Source organism: Agelaius tricolor, unplaced genomic scaffold (assembly GCF_023055355.1).
Source record: "Agelaius tricolor isolate 1412-34295 unplaced genomic scaffold, bAgeTri1.0.p SCAF_72, whole genome shotgun sequence".
NCBI classification, from domain to species: Eukaryota; Metazoa; Chordata; class Aves; order Passeriformes; family Icteridae; genus Agelaius; species Agelaius tricolor.
The window spans coordinates 50,426-65,360 of record NW_027269332.1 but is presented as its reverse complement, the minus strand read 5'-3'; the positions used below and the strand labels follow the sequence as shown (position 1 = coordinate 65,360).

Here is a 14,935-nt window from a genome sequence, read left to right as displayed (position 1 = left end):
AAACAGCTATAAATCTAGTACATCGCTATGATATAATATGTAAAACATTATAGATATGGTAACTGTAAATACAACAACATTATTAAAAGTAGTTTAAAAGAAAGGATGGTTTTGTTTTTTACTGGGCAAAAGCAGGGGTTTTATTATAAAAGCTACAAATACAAATGATAGAAAGGTAGAAATCTACTTGTAAAAAGATCTCATGAATACATCAAGATGGATATAAAAATTGAAACTATTAGAAAAAAGAAGTTGTAGCAGTAGATTTGGTACATGATAAAAATAATGATTTATCTCTATGATGTGAATAATAGATATGTGCTATGTAATGATGAATGGAATGCATCAGTATAAACGGTGACTATAAAAGTGAATTAATTATGCAAGCTCTAAATATAAAACTATTTCAATAGAGTTGAAAAGAAGGGTTTTTTGGTATTTGTTTGGTTAGAGATGGGATTTTTTTTGGAAGAATAAAAGTATGATAGAAATCTAAATGGAAGTCGAGAAATATACAATCAATATATAATGATATTGCTACAACCACAAAGTATGAATAAATACAGATAATAGGAATAGGCATAATAGATGGTATAAAGGACGTAACACATCACTGTCCGGTCTAAATATGCGTGTGAATAGAACTAGAAAAACTAGAACTATCAAATTTATTTCAAGAAGGCATGAAAGAAAGGGGGCTTATTTGGTTCTTGTTTGGTAAGAGGCAGGTTTTTGGCATTTATTTTTCGAGGAGTTTTTGGGGGGGATGGCCCCTGTTCTTTTTTGCCGCCTTGGCCGCCCGCAGGCCCAAGGCGCGCGGCGCCCCCGGCTGGGGTGGGCGGCAGTGCTGCCGCCTTGTGGGCAGAGCGCGGTACTGCAGCCCGGCGCCGCCGCCAGGCAGCCCTCTTGGGCGTGGCGCGTGGCGGAGTTTGGTTGACCTTCTGAAAATGGCGGCGAAAAGGGCGGGCAACCGGAGGCCCGCGGTGTGTCTATGCGGACTGCCTGCACGGAACACCGACGCCGGCGCAGTCCCGGCGGGATTTTTGTGGCGTTTCAGGTGTACCTGACACGGGCTGTGGGGTCAGCGGCGCCGCGGGCGGGCGTATTTTGGCGTGTTTCTGACCGGCATGTGAGTAACCGCCTCTCTCGGCCGAGGGGTCCTCTCTCGGCCGCCATGTTGGGAGTGGCGCGTCACCACTGTCGCGGGAGTTTGTTTGACCTTCTGAAAATGGCGGCGAAAAGGGCGGGAAAGCGGAGGACCCCGGTGTGTCTATGCGGACTGCCTGCACGGAACACCGACGCCGGCGCGGCCCCGGCGGGATTTTCTCTCTCGTTTCAGGTGTGCCCGACACGGGCTGTGTGGTCAGCGGCGCCGCGGGCGGGCGTATTTTGGCGTGTTTCTGACCGGCATGTGAGTAACCGCCTCTCTCGCCCGAGGGGGGGGGGGGGGTCCTCTCTTGGCCGCCATGTTGGGAGTGGCGTGTCACCAATGTCGCGGGATTTTTTTTTTTTTTGACCTTCTCAAAATGGCGGCCAAAAGGGCGGGGATATCGGGGACCCGGGAGTCTGCCGCCCTGTGGCCAGAGCCCGGTACTGCAGCCCCCCGAGCCAGCGCCCTGCCCCTCGCCGCTGGCTGCCGGGGGCGGGGCAAGGACGCGGCTGCCGAGCGAGGCAAGGGCGAGGGGCGGGAGCGAGGGGCGGGCGGGAGCGAGGGGCGGGCGGGGCGGGAGGGAGGGGCGGGCGGGGCGGGCTCGGTAAATGGCCGGGAGGGGTGAAAGACGTTCAGGAGTGCAAAAGGGACACGATGGCTGAGAAGAATGGCCGGTGGGGGGGGGGGCGGCCCGGCGGGGCCGCTTTCGGCGGGCGGCGGAGGCGCGGTCGCAGCGCTCCTCGGGCCGGGGGCAGCGAGCGGGGGCGGGCGAACGCCGTCGGAACGGGAACGGGGCTGCACCCCCCCCCGAGCCCGCGCACGCGCCTCTCCAGGCGGCGGAAGCGACGGCGGGCCGGAAAATCCCGGCGGGGCGGCGGCGCTGCCCGCCCTTTCTGCCGCCAGCTTTGCAAGGTAAGACCGCCCGCCCCGTCCCGCCGCCCTCCGGTGTCTGTAAACAGACGGACTCCCTCTGGCTTCCCACTTCTCCGTGCTGGAGAGTGGGAGAAAGGTCCGTGCTGCTTGCCGTGTCCTCGGTGGGCAGAGAGCTCTGACCTTGCCTTGCATGGGCTGCTGAGGATTGGATCCTTGGGAATGTGCTTGGATGCATTTAGTGACCTTTACAGATTTCTTTCCCCGCTTTTTTCAGTTCCCAGAATCATGGAAGAATTCAGGTTGCAAGGGGCTCTAAAGATCACCTCATTCCAAGGCTGCTGCCGCCGTGGGCAGGGACGTGCTTCCATCGAGCAGCTTGCTCAGAGCCTCATCGCAGAGCACCGACGGGCCTTGAACACTTGCAGCGATGGGGCGGCAGCCCCAGGACCTCTGAGCAACCTGTGCCCTGTGCCAGCCGGGTGCCAGAGGAGGAAGGAAGCCCTTCCCACCTGGAGCAGAGGCTGCGTAGCCTTGTGGCACCGAGCGTGTGAGACAGAAAGGCCCTTCCTTTCTGGAGGGGTAACAACACTCAAAGCTCTTTCTCGGGACAAGCTGAGCAATGGAAGGCCAAAGTAGCCTTCAGTTCTTCCAGCAGCTTTGGGAACAACTTGAAGGAGGAGCAGAGCTGGCCTGGTGCCTGCCGGCTCTGCAGGCAGTGGGCATGGCGAAGCTGCAGCTGCATCTGTCTTCTTGGCTGAGGCTTTATAAATGAGGCGCTTTTCTGTAGTTCCTTTTCAGGCATGACGTGCAAGTTGCCCCTAGAAGTCCAAAGGCAGCTGTTTTCCTAGCAGAAGGAAGTCAGGAGGAGGCAAAGCCAGCAGCTAAGTCTGGATAAAAAACTTGGCTAACCTCTTTTCCCCCCCTCCTCCAAACAGGCAATTGTGAAGCACTCAGCAGAGATCTGCCCAGGAGGAAAAGCAGAGCCAATCTCTGAGAAGAAGGGACGTGCGAGCTCTGGCGAGGACGGCTGCTCCCCCTGGCCTTGGTGTGGGACCTCCTGAGCTGCCATTCCTGTGGTGGGAGTGTTCCTCCTCTCCTCCTCCGGCCAAGCCAGAGACCGCCTAGGGAAGGAGCAGGTAAGGTTGAAGTACCGAGGTCTCCCAGGTAAGAAGTGACACGGCAAAAGGAAATGGCCTCAACTTGCAGCAGGGAAGGCTTAGATTGGATTGGAGGGAAAATTTCTTCACTGAAAGGGTGCTCAGGCATAGGAGCCCAGGGAAGTCCCCATGCCTGGAGACATGTCAAGGATGTCAAGATGTGGTGTTTAGGGACCTGATTTGGGGGGGCAGCAGCTGGGCTCGATGTCCTTAGAAGGCTTTTCCAACCGCAAGGATGCTACGGATCCTATGGTTCTGGAAAGCCTTGACCCCTCTGGCTCTAGCACAGCACCTGGATGCTGACAAAATGAGGCTGGTCCTAGAGCCTGGAGGTCCCTGTGCCACAGGGAGAGGACAAGCCGGTGTCACCTGCAGGGAGGGTCTCGTCCCCAGAGAGCCGTCAGTGACTCCGTCCCTGCCCGGGGCTCTGGGTGCGCCCTCGGGGGGCGGGGGACGACACCTGCCCTCAGGTGTCCCTCTGGGCACCTGGGAAGGGAACCAGGTCCATCCGTGCGGCAGCTGCAGGGCTTGCAGGCTTTGGGGCTTTGCAGCTGTGTGCCTTGTCACGAGGTGGCAGGGACGTGACACTGCCTGGCAACGCTGCTGGCCTCGGATCCTTGCTGCTCTCATCCTTATCCCATATGGATTTAGCAGCAATCTTCTGTCTTTGCTTTCAAACTGTCCTTGGGAGAGTTCCAAGAGAGGGTCATTAGTTATTTCAAAGCCTACATCTTTTACCTCTTGGCACTGAAGAGAAAAGACACAAACCTGCTTTGCATCCTTCTGCCTGGAAGTCATTGTGACACACAGGGAAGGGAGGAAGGGGCTGGCCGGGGTCAGCCTCTGCTGAGCCTCAGCTCTTGCTGCTCCTGCTCACAGGGTAAAGCCAAAAGCTGTCGTGATCAAAAACGCAGGCCGCCCTTCTGACCTGAGTCACAGGGGCCGTTTCTTCTGAATGAATCAAGGTGGGAAATCATTCTTGGAGCTTCAGAAGAAAAAAAACCCCAGAACCGTAGGTACGTTTGTAAGAGTGTGTATGTACGTACATTTCCTTCGATGAAGAAGAAAATCTTAGAAATATCATGTCACGTCTGGCTTCCTAGAGAAGATCCTGAACTCTGGGCTTCTGAAAGCAAATGGCTGTGCATTTATAGGAGCGTTTCCCTTCTTTTTATGTGCCTCCCCCAGTCATCTTCTACCCTTGCCCACGGCAAGGAGAGCGCGGTGATTTGGCTGCTCCGCTCTGCCGAGGTTGTTGCAGGCTGTGTAGCAGGGAGCGAGGCCTTTTGTGGCTGCTCATCAGACGTTTTCCTACAGCCTTCTCCCTGCAATGGTAAAATGAGACTTGTGTTAGCGAGCAGTCAAGTAGAGCAGGTAACATTAGAAAAGAATTGTTTCTGAGCTGCTGTTCACTAGCACGTGTTTCCCCTTTCCGGCAGAGCGCGCATCATTGCGGGCCTGGGATCGATTGAAATGCGCTAAGGAAACCAGCTCTGGGGAGGGAGGGAGGGAGGGAGGGAGGGAAATGCTCTCTTAACATGTGCCAATTCTTCTGTCAAACCCATCAGGGCAGGACAGCGTTCAGACTGAAAGTGTAAGAAGATGTGGAGGGAGACAGAGAATCTGACAGGAGCACCGGACTCACAAGTGCACGAATTTTGCTTTTGGCTTGGATTCAAACGCAGAAGTTGTAAGGAATTTGGGAAGGAGAAGGGACATTTCAGAAGGAGAAGAAGAAAAAGAAGTTGTTGTTGTTGTTACAGCCCTGGCAAAATCTTTGGTTCTAGCTAATAAAGGAAGCTAGTTGAAATAAAAAAAAAGAAAAAAACGTGGGGTTTTTTTTTTTCCTTCGCTGTTGTATTCGTTGGTGGTTCGTTATATGGTGTGTTGTTTTATTTCTTGGTCTTATTACCTCTGTGTAAATAGTTTTTTTGAGTGAAGCTAACTTTCTGGACGGGTTGGTTTGTATTTGAGGTAGGATAAATTTCAAGAGGTTTCTTTCCTAGACTTCTGATAGGCATTCCTGGGATTTTGGTTTTGTTTACTGTGTGTATCAACAGAGAGATTTGGTAGGGCCAGCTGGGCTGCTGGAGTTTTGGGTGTTAATTTATGAGATGGCTTTTGTTCAATGCAGTTTTGAATTGGTGAAAGGGTTTTTAATGTAGTGGTTTTAAGGCGGCCTTTAAGAATTGTTTGTATCGTTTCACGTTGTTTGTAGTCGGTGTACGATCAGGGATATGGTGGAACTTCTTGAACGTTCTGGTTTTAGCGTTCCTAAGTTCCGATTTCTTTCTGCTTTGCTGTTTTGTTTCTGGTTTTCTTTTGGGGGACAGGGGCGTTTGTTGACGGTGGGTTTCTAGAGGCAATGTGTCTTTCAATTTGGGTAGTGATATTTTTTAGTATTTTAATAGTTTCGATTTTTTTTATTTTCATGCTTTTAATGAGTTGTTTTAAAATTTGGAAGATAACCTTTCTAGATGATTGGTTATTATTTGTGAGTTAGCCTCAAGGTAGAGCTTTGGGGGCTTTTTTTAGTAATGTTTAGGGTCAGTTGTAGGGTTTTGAGTTTAGTGAGTTGGTTGGATTTAATTTTTCACGGGTGTTTGTTTTGACTAGCAGTTCTGTCATTTTCCATGTGTATCTGAGTTTTTTGGGGTTTTGAGCCATTGGTTGAGGAGGAAGTTTATGATGAGAATGTACGGAGCTTTTGGGCTAGTTATAGTGGGATTTCAAATGTCTTGACAGTTCGGTTGATTTGAGTTTTTCTTAGGGTTAAATGTTGTGGGGTCTTTGTTCTGTTAGTCCTAGAAATAGGTTTGGTTTGGATACGCTGCGATGGGATGAGCGTGGGCTGCGTACCGGTGCTGCCGAAGGTGCGGTATTTGTGTGGTTCTGATGCGTTGGGTTAATGAATTGATACGGTCTAATATATAGATTAATTAAAGTAGAAATAAATATCAATATAAAAACAAATATAAAATGATAGTGGTAAACATAAATATAGAAAACAAATAGATAAACACATAAAACTATACTATATAGTATATTATTGTAACAGATGCTAATCTATAGAAACGATAGCCTATTATATATGTATACAAAGATATCTAAAGATCGGTTGTAAATATAAAAATATTTAGATAGAGTTAAAAGGAATTGGGGATTCTCTGGGATTTTTTTATTAGGTTATAGGCTGGGGTTTTTTTTCTAGATAGAAATAATATAAAAATAAAAATCCAGATCTCCAAATATATAACGCGTATACCGATCTCTCTAAATATTGAATATAAAGAAATAGAAGTAAAAGAATATCTAGGATATAAAAATACTATATATGTATTATTCTATTAAAAGGTATTCTCTCGAGTATGTTTAATAGCTACAAATGTAATGAATAAAAATTATAAAAGTAAATGTGAAGAGAATGATGAAAAATGAGATGATTTTTAGAGTTTTAAATATGGTTTAGATAAAGGGGTGTCTTTGGTTTTTGTTTGGTTAGAGGCAGGGGTTTTATTTGAAAGAATAGAAGTATTATAGAAATGTGAATCTTAAGATAGAAATCTATCATAAGTCTAGAAAGAGAAATGACGAAACTATGGATAGAAATTGAAATCTAAATCTATGTCAGTAATATGAAGAGTTGTAGTATAGAATAGAAATGACCTTATGTGGCAGTATAAATGAGAAATGGGAATAGAAATAGAAGAAGATGTAAATATAGTTGGAAAGAAAGGGAATTTTTTGGCTTTTGTTTGAGTAGAGGCAGGGGTTTTATTTGAAATAATACAAGCGTTCCAGAAGTGAAAATCTGAAGGCAGAAATAGATAATCAATGAATCAAAATACGTATAAAAATATAGAAATAAGTCCTCGGAATAGATGGAATATAGAATATCAATTGATTTATAAATTGACATTGATAAAGAGAAATGGATCAGTAAGCAATACACATTATAAATAGAAATGTGACTATCAATAGGAAAACCTAGGGGTAAAATCTATTCAAATATTGTCTAAAGGAAAGGGTTGGGGTTTTTTGGGTTCTTCTTGGGTTAGAGGCAGGGTTTTTATTTGAAATAATATGAATATAGATATTACTCTTACCTGTTTCTAAATATTGAGATAGATAATCAAGATATAAATATAAAACCTAAGGAAATAGAAATAATAGGAAGGGATGTAATATAGAATACAAATAAGAGTAGACATTGATATACAGTTTAAATGTCAATGTGAATATGAACCTGAAAGATACAGTTTTAAAAAAGATTGAAATAGAGTTGAAAAGAAAGGGGTTCTTTTTGGCTTGAATTTGGGTAGAGGCAGGGGTTTTATTTTAAATAATGGAAGAGTTACAGAAGTAAAAATCCTAACACAGAAATATCGATTAAATATAGAAAGATATGAATAAAAAGATGTCAATAAATAGAAGAAATAGGAACAGATGTAAAATAGAATATAAACTTATAAAAAATCGGAAATTATAAATGTAAAAATAAACATTACACATCAATATACATTTGAAATATAAATGTGGATATAAAGATGAAAAAAAAAATTTTTTTTACAAATTTAAATGCAGTCGAAATTAAAGGGGGTTCTTTTTGGCTTTTATCCGGGTAGGGGCAGGGGAATTATTTTAAATAATGTAAGCGTTACAGAAGCAAAAATCCTAACAAATATATACTTACTATGTAAAAATATGTATCAAAATAGAGAAATAAATTTAAGTACTAGGGAGAGATGTAATATAGAATAGAAATTTATTTATAAATAGAAATGTATAAATATACATCAATACGCATTATAAATAGAAAGGTGAATATTAATATGAAAAACTATTTTTAAAAATATTTACATATTTTTTAAAAGAAATTGTTGGGTTTGGTTTGGTTTTTTTGTTTTTTTTTTTTTTTTTTTTAATCCTATTAGGTTAGAGGCAGGAGGATTTTTTTCTTCTTCCTGGTTGTTTTGGGGCATTTATTTTTAGAGGAGTTTTTGGGGGGGATGGCCCCTGTTCTTTTTTGCCGCCTTGGCCGCCCGCAGGCCCAAGGCGCGCGGCGCCCCCGGCTGGGGTGGGCGGCAGTGCTGCCGCCTTGTGGGCAGAGCGCGGTACTGCAGCCCGGCGCCGCCGCCAGGCAGCCCTCTTGGGCGTGGCGCGTGGCGGAGTTTGTTTGACCTTCTCAAAAGGGCGGAAGAACGGAGGGCCCCCGGCGGTGTGTCTATGCGGACTGCCTGCACGGAACACCGATGCCGGCGCGGCCCCGACGAGCTTTTCTGTGGCGTTTCAATTGCGATGATGGCATTCCGGTTCGCCTGCAGGGTTCGGCGTCGCGGGAAATCGTTTCTAGGGCTCGAGGTGGGTGTCGGCATTTTGATCAGGCAGCTGGCAAAACGGCTACGCCTTGGGGTCTTTCCGAGGGGCGCTGGGGGCGGGGCCGGGGCGGGGCGCCGTGTCGACGAGGTGACGTCATTCGGCGGCACTCTGCCTGCAGTTCGCCCATGCACACGGCAGGGGGCGCCGTGCCTGCAGTGCGCCCATGCAGGCGGCAAAGGGCGCCGTGCCTGCAGTGCGCCCATGCAGGCGGCAGGGGGCGCTGTATACATAGAGTATTAAGTATCAACTATCTAGAAGAAGAAATAAAAGCTCGATGTCACCTGCAGCTGTAGAAAATTTCAGGCTCCCATGGAGGAAATAGTTTTCCTAAAATCATTACCGTTTTGGGGTTTTTTGCACTCCCCGGTAGCCTGAACGTTTCTACTGCTGCTTTTTTATCCTAAAGCCAGAATGGAAATCCCACATTAGACATACAGGGAAAGAAAGAGAGAAAGAAAGAGAGAGAAAGAGAGAAAGAAAGAAAGAAAGAGAGAAAGAAAGAGAGAGAAAGAGAGAAAGAAAGAAAGAAAGAGAGAAAGAAAGAGAGACAGAGAGAAAGAAAGAAAGAAAGAGAAAGAAAGAAAGAAAGAGAGACAGAGAGAGAGACAGAAAGAGAGACAGAGAGAGAGACAGAAAGAGAGACAGAGAGAGAGACAGAGAGACAGAGAGAAAGAAAGAAAGAAAGAGAGAGAGAAAGAAAGAGAGACAGAGAGAGAGACAGAAAGAGAGACAGAAAGAGAGACAGAGAGAAAGAAAGAGAGACAGAGAGAGAGACAGAGAGACAGAGAGAAAGAAAGAGAAAGAGAGAAAGAAAGAAAGAGAGACAGAGAGACAAAGAGAGAGAGAGAGAGACAGAGAGAAAGAATGAAAGAGAGAGAGAGAGAAAGAAAGAAAGAGAGACAGAGAGAAAGAAAGAGAGAGAGACAGAAAGAGAGAGACAGAAAGAAAGAAAGAGAGAAAGGAAGAGAGCGAGAGAAAGAAAGAAAGAGAGAGAGAAAGAAATAGAGAAAGACAGACAGAAAGAAAGAGAGAAAGAAAGAAAAGGAAAAAGGAAAGGAAGAAAAAAAAAAGGAGGAAGAGAAAGGAAGAAAAAAAATGAAAAAGGAAAAGGGTGAGAGTGAAAAAGAAAGAGCGAAAGTGGAAAAGGGGGTGAAAAACAGAGTGAAAAAAAGAAAAAAGAGTTGGAGTGGAAAAGAAAGGACATTCGGGAGGGGCGGTGCTGCCTAAGGTGCTTCCGCGCCCAGGAGCGAAGGAGCCGTTTGATCCCCTGGCGGGAGCGCAGCTCCCGGTGGCGGAGAACGGAGCGGTGGCTGTCAGTCCGAGACTCCAACTCCCGGCAGGCCCTGCGGCCGTAAAGCGCGGCGTCTGACGCAACGGCCGACGCGCCATATGAATGGCTGGCGGGCCGAGGCGGCCGCTCGCCGGGGGAGCGGGCTGGGCGCGGGGAGCTCCCGGCGCCTGTCCCGCGCGGGACGGAGCCGCGGCAGCGACGCTGGAGGGGCGAAGCCTCCGTCCGGCCGCCCGCACGGAGCCGAGCGGCGCGGAAGGGGCGTCCGCCCGGTGCCTCGGCCTCGCTCAGCGGTCCCGGTGGCGGGGGCTGAGCTCGGGCGGGGCGCGCTGCCGCCCGCCGATGGCGGAGCGCCAGGCGGTGCTTTGCTGCCGCGGGCCGGGAGCTGCAGGAGCCGCCCCGGGCGAGCGGCGCCGGGCGCTGCCGCGGTCACTGTGCGGCGGCTGCCCTCGGGCTGGCGGAGGCGCGGGAGCCGCCGAGCTGCAGCCGTCTCCCTCGGGCCGCTGCCGCTGCTGCGGGCGGGGGCGGACGAGCGGCTGCGGAGGCGGCTCCGCGGCGGGCTCAGCCTTGCGAGCAGAGAGCGCTCGACATCGCTGGCATGACACGGCTGCTGAGTGCCTCAGTGCTCGTGGCTCTTCCTTCCACGCAAACGGATGGAGCGGCATCGCTGAGCAGTAAAACACAGCGATGGCCCGGAGAATGGCGAGCGCAAGGAGCGCCGGGCTGGATCCTTCTGATGGCACAGGTGCGATCGGCAAACTCAGCCCCTTGTGGCCCTGCCCTCCCGACCCCCAGGGGAAATGCTCTCCAGCCTCGAGCTGCTGAGAGACAAAACGTGTGATTTGACACTAGGGTCCGGAAAAGGTTTCCGTTTAGATTAGCAAATGCCTCCATTGTTCTCGGTTACATCCTAGGATCGGTTTTAGGCAGTGACTTTCTACCGCTTGTCGGATTTTCTTGTGCAATGGTAAGAAAATAGGCAGGTCTGATACTGGTTTCGCTTTTTTTCTACTTCATGTTCCATGAGCTGCTTTTATCCAAGCAATTGTTTTAAAGTTCTACTGTAGGCGTTTCTGGTTCACTTTTTTTTTTTTTTTTCCTCTAAATCGGCAGTAAATATAGCTGAGTAAAATTACCTTGGTTTTCTTCCTTCTTAAGTGTTTTTATTGATAATCCTATTTGAATATGCAGAACACGTGGGTATGTCCTGTAATATATCCTAGCTATTCTTGTTTACAGGGTACTCAGAAAATATTTTTCCCTTCGAGTCCCACTGAAACATTCTGCGTGCAATCTCCGTTAAGGTCTGTGTTTACAAATAAGCCACCATCAGCTGAGATATTTGCCTGTGTACCTTTTCCTGTCATTCAGAGCTTGCGTTCTGTGGTTTTTATGATAAACCTATCAAACTTGCGAAACTGTTTTGCAAGTCTTAACCGTTGAAGGCAGCAAGAAGTGGTTTTAAAGCCTGTTCTTGAGCAGACAAAGGGGAAAAGTGTGAATTTGCTGCTGAACTTGTCCTTTTTCATTTGACTTGCCTTGAATTATTTAGGAAGAGAGAGAACTAGAAAAAAGAGAGAAATAGAATTGGTTCTTGAGCCCTCCTAAAATGCTCCCCGTGATTCCGTGTGGAGCCAAAGTGAAGGGTGATGGAACAGAGCCCCTGTGCTTTAGAAGGAAATCAATTTCAACCTGATCTCCACCCTGAGTCTCCCTAATTTCTGTTTTTAAAATGCAAACTCAGTTTAGGAAGTGTTGGGAGTTAGTATTTTGGGGGAGAAATGGCAGTTGCACAAACCGTTCCATTTCCCAGAGGCTCTGGGAAGGATTCATTTTGTAAGCGCTGTAACTGCCATCGGTTGGTGCTTCGGGGTTGGAATGTGCACTTGCCCTCCGATAAAGCACTCGTTCACTTGCATTTCAGTGCCAGGAGTCTGGAGAAACTGGAGAAGAGCCCAAGAGACATTTTTCATCCTGAGATACAAAAGGTAGGAAGTGACTTTTTTTGGTTTGGTTCTTTTTCTTTATGATTTCCTGGAAATAGAAGTAATTAAGTATAGATCCTACCGGTTTGTTTCTTCCAGTAGCTAATAAGAATAATAATAATAATAACCTAATACTACTTAAACTGTCTCTTTATCCATTGAACTGGCCATTTCAAATCCAAACTTCTAAACACCAATAAAAGCATCATCCTTGTAGAATCTTTAATAGGAGGGGGCTAAAGATGCTGTTTTTGTTGACAGGATTTATTGGTTCTTGAAGGGCAAGAGGTGAGTACAAGCCTAACTACTTCTTGCTCACAGACCCGTCCGGTGAATACGGCTTTGTATTTGGATGGGCTTTTGATGACTTCTAAATCAATTGCTCGTTACAGTAAAAAGAAGTCATGTTTTTTGGAACCTGACAGCAAAAATAACCTGAAGCACCAACTTAATCATAATTGATCACCCGTCTAAGTTAATGATTTTATGCTATACTATCAAAGTTTAAAGGTAAATTATTGTGTAGTAGGAGATGGTATAAAATGTATGTTCTAACGTGTAGGATGTAGGCAAAGATTAGAGGAACCAAATTTTTATGTCTTCTGTTTGACTGTTCACCAAATAATATTTGGTTTTATTTTCCAGGGATCGGTGAATTTTAAATTTGGAGTCCTCTATGCTAAGGATGGTCAGCTTACAGGTGATGAAATGTTCAGTCATGGTGAGGTTTTCACCTTCTCCTTAATTGTTTTGCTCATCTGAAAAGAAAAAAAAAAAAAAAAAAAAAGGTATGTTTATTATTTGTTACCCCGTTCTGTCCGTTTCCTCAGTATTTGCTGGAGCTCTGCTTACCCAAGCTTTGGGTAAAACAAGCTTTGGGTTCCTTCTGTCCCACTGGGTGTTGCCCAGTTTGGTTGCATCTGGTGAAATTCACCCTGAGCCCTTACAGAACCAGCTCAAACCACGTGAGAGCCATTCGCAGCTCTCTCAGGACACCCGGAGGAGGATGGGTGACGTTTCTGAGCATCTGGCAAGTGCACTTCTATCAAAACTCGGCCTGTGCAATTTCTGGGGAAAACCCTTCTGTATCCTGAAGGGTTCCTCAAAGTCTGTTGAGGATCCAGTTAGCAGTTGCTCACCTGGATGGTTCCAGCTCCACAAGCTAACACTTGTACTCTTGCCCTGTAGTTTAGATCTATTGTAGTTTTGTTATTTTGCAAGATTTTACGTCTTTGGACAGTAACGTGCATTTCACTCTTTGGAACCTCTCGGATCGTGCTTTGGTGCAGCACCACCTGATGGGACACTTGGCTGCTGTGCTGAAGGGCTTGGTTACTGGAATTGTAAATCCCGGAGAGTTTGTAAGTCTTCTGTCCCCAGGGAGGTGTCACGCTTTGTTCACCGTTGCTCTGTTTGTCAGGTGCTGCTTCTCGTCGGAGGTATTAACTTCAAACTGCCCTGTTCTTTTTTGAACTTTTTTTCCTGGTTCTCTCCGTAGGGCAGGGAAGGACTCTCGTATCCCGGTCGTCAGACTCAGCGCTGCCCGAGAAGATACAGAGACTGTAAAAATCATAAGAAGCAGCTAGGACTGCAGAGGAAACAAACTGGAGAGAACAAAAGGTGATATTGTTCTCCTTAGCCTGGATTAGAAACATCCACTGCGCTTTGATGCCGGTGGCTGCCAGGGGCTCGTTAGGTCTCTTGAGGCAGGTGTAGGTGTTCACTTGTAGGTTCTATTTTTTGGCAAAGGACCACGAGAGAAGTTTATTTATAGATCCAAATAAACATTCATCTTATCTGAACATAACCTGTCATCCCCTTTCTGACATTAAGGACTCCTGTATAAATACTTGGGGGGGTTTTCTTTGTCGTTTCTGAATGGTTCCATTTTGCCGGCTACTTGAACAAATCTGAGGGGGTTTAATTGCATACTGCTTCCTTGAAATTCTGTTGGTCTCTGCTTGGAACCCTTCTTGTACTGCGTAATGAAAGACTTCGGATGGTGTTTTCTTGCCTGTTTGTGGTTAAGGTCGTGCTCTGATGCATTTACAGAAGCCATGGCAGGAGAGAGTCAGCTGCTGGAGAAGAGGAGACAGTACTATCCCTGTGCAGCACAGAACTGTGCTACGGCTGTGTCATCAGCTGTGTCTGCACTGAAAGTAGCCACCTTCACTTGTAGGTAGCTCCTTGGTGCTTTAGGACACGCTGAGGGATTTATTCCTTTTGGGATCCACGATGAGAATTCCCAAGAGAGGTAGTAGTAATAAGGTCTGAGATTGGAAAAAAGCCTGTGTCCTTGGAATGTTGTTGTTGTCGTCCAAAGTTAATTTTTCCTTCTTTCTTAGCCAGTAGTCAGCTTTTTGCTTTATTTTTTGTGGTATCAGTATTTGATTGTTTAAAAAATTGCTTCAAAAGAACTGCAGTGGCTGGCCACCAGGACCTTGTTCCGATTTGCCTATTTGCTTGTAGCTAAAACGTTTCCATATTGTTTATCATTCTATTGAAGAAACTGCTGCCCAGTCAACTAAGAACTGAACATCTGTCTGTCTAGGACATGGGGAGAGGATTTAGGTCATGTCTTTGTTTCCAGAAAAAAGTTCCAGTGTAGTTTCTAACTAGAGGAAAAGGGGGGGGGGTGAAGACTCGGGGCTCTGATGCCCCTGGGGGCACCCCGAGGTGCCCAGGAGAGGGAGCCCCACTGCGGTGCAGGAGCAGGTATGTTATCACATACTAGAGAGCAAATTATAAATAGAAATAGGAAAATTATAAATATAAAAATATTTTTTAGATCGTTAAAGAAAGCGGGTTTTTTTACTTGTCAATAGGCAGGGTTTTGATGATAAAAATGATAAATACAAAGAATATGAAGGTAGAAATCTAAGTCTAGAAAGATATCATAAATACATACAGATAAAGTTTAAAACTAGAAGAAAAAATCAGTTGCAGCAGTAGATACGATACATAATATAGATAATACTTTAAATACATGTCTAGAATTTTATAGATATTATAGATAATTATTAATAGATTGCATCAAAAGAAACGATAAATATAAATGTGAGTCTAACTATACAAAGTATAAAAATATTTCCATACCGTTTAA

General features: G+C 46.2%; 1 long non-coding RNA gene across 1 annotated transcript; it reads left to right on the top strand.

The window, feature by feature from the left end:
* Positions 1-12,126: 12,126 nt before the first annotated feature.
* LOC139585301 (uncharacterized) lies at positions 12,127-14,276 on the top strand. Its single transcript, XR_011677021.1, has 2 exons — positions 12,127-13,452; positions 13,862-14,276. It is a non-coding gene; the product is annotated as an uncharacterized lncRNA (long non-coding RNA).
* The last annotated feature ends 659 nt before the right edge of the window (positions 14,277-14,935 follow it).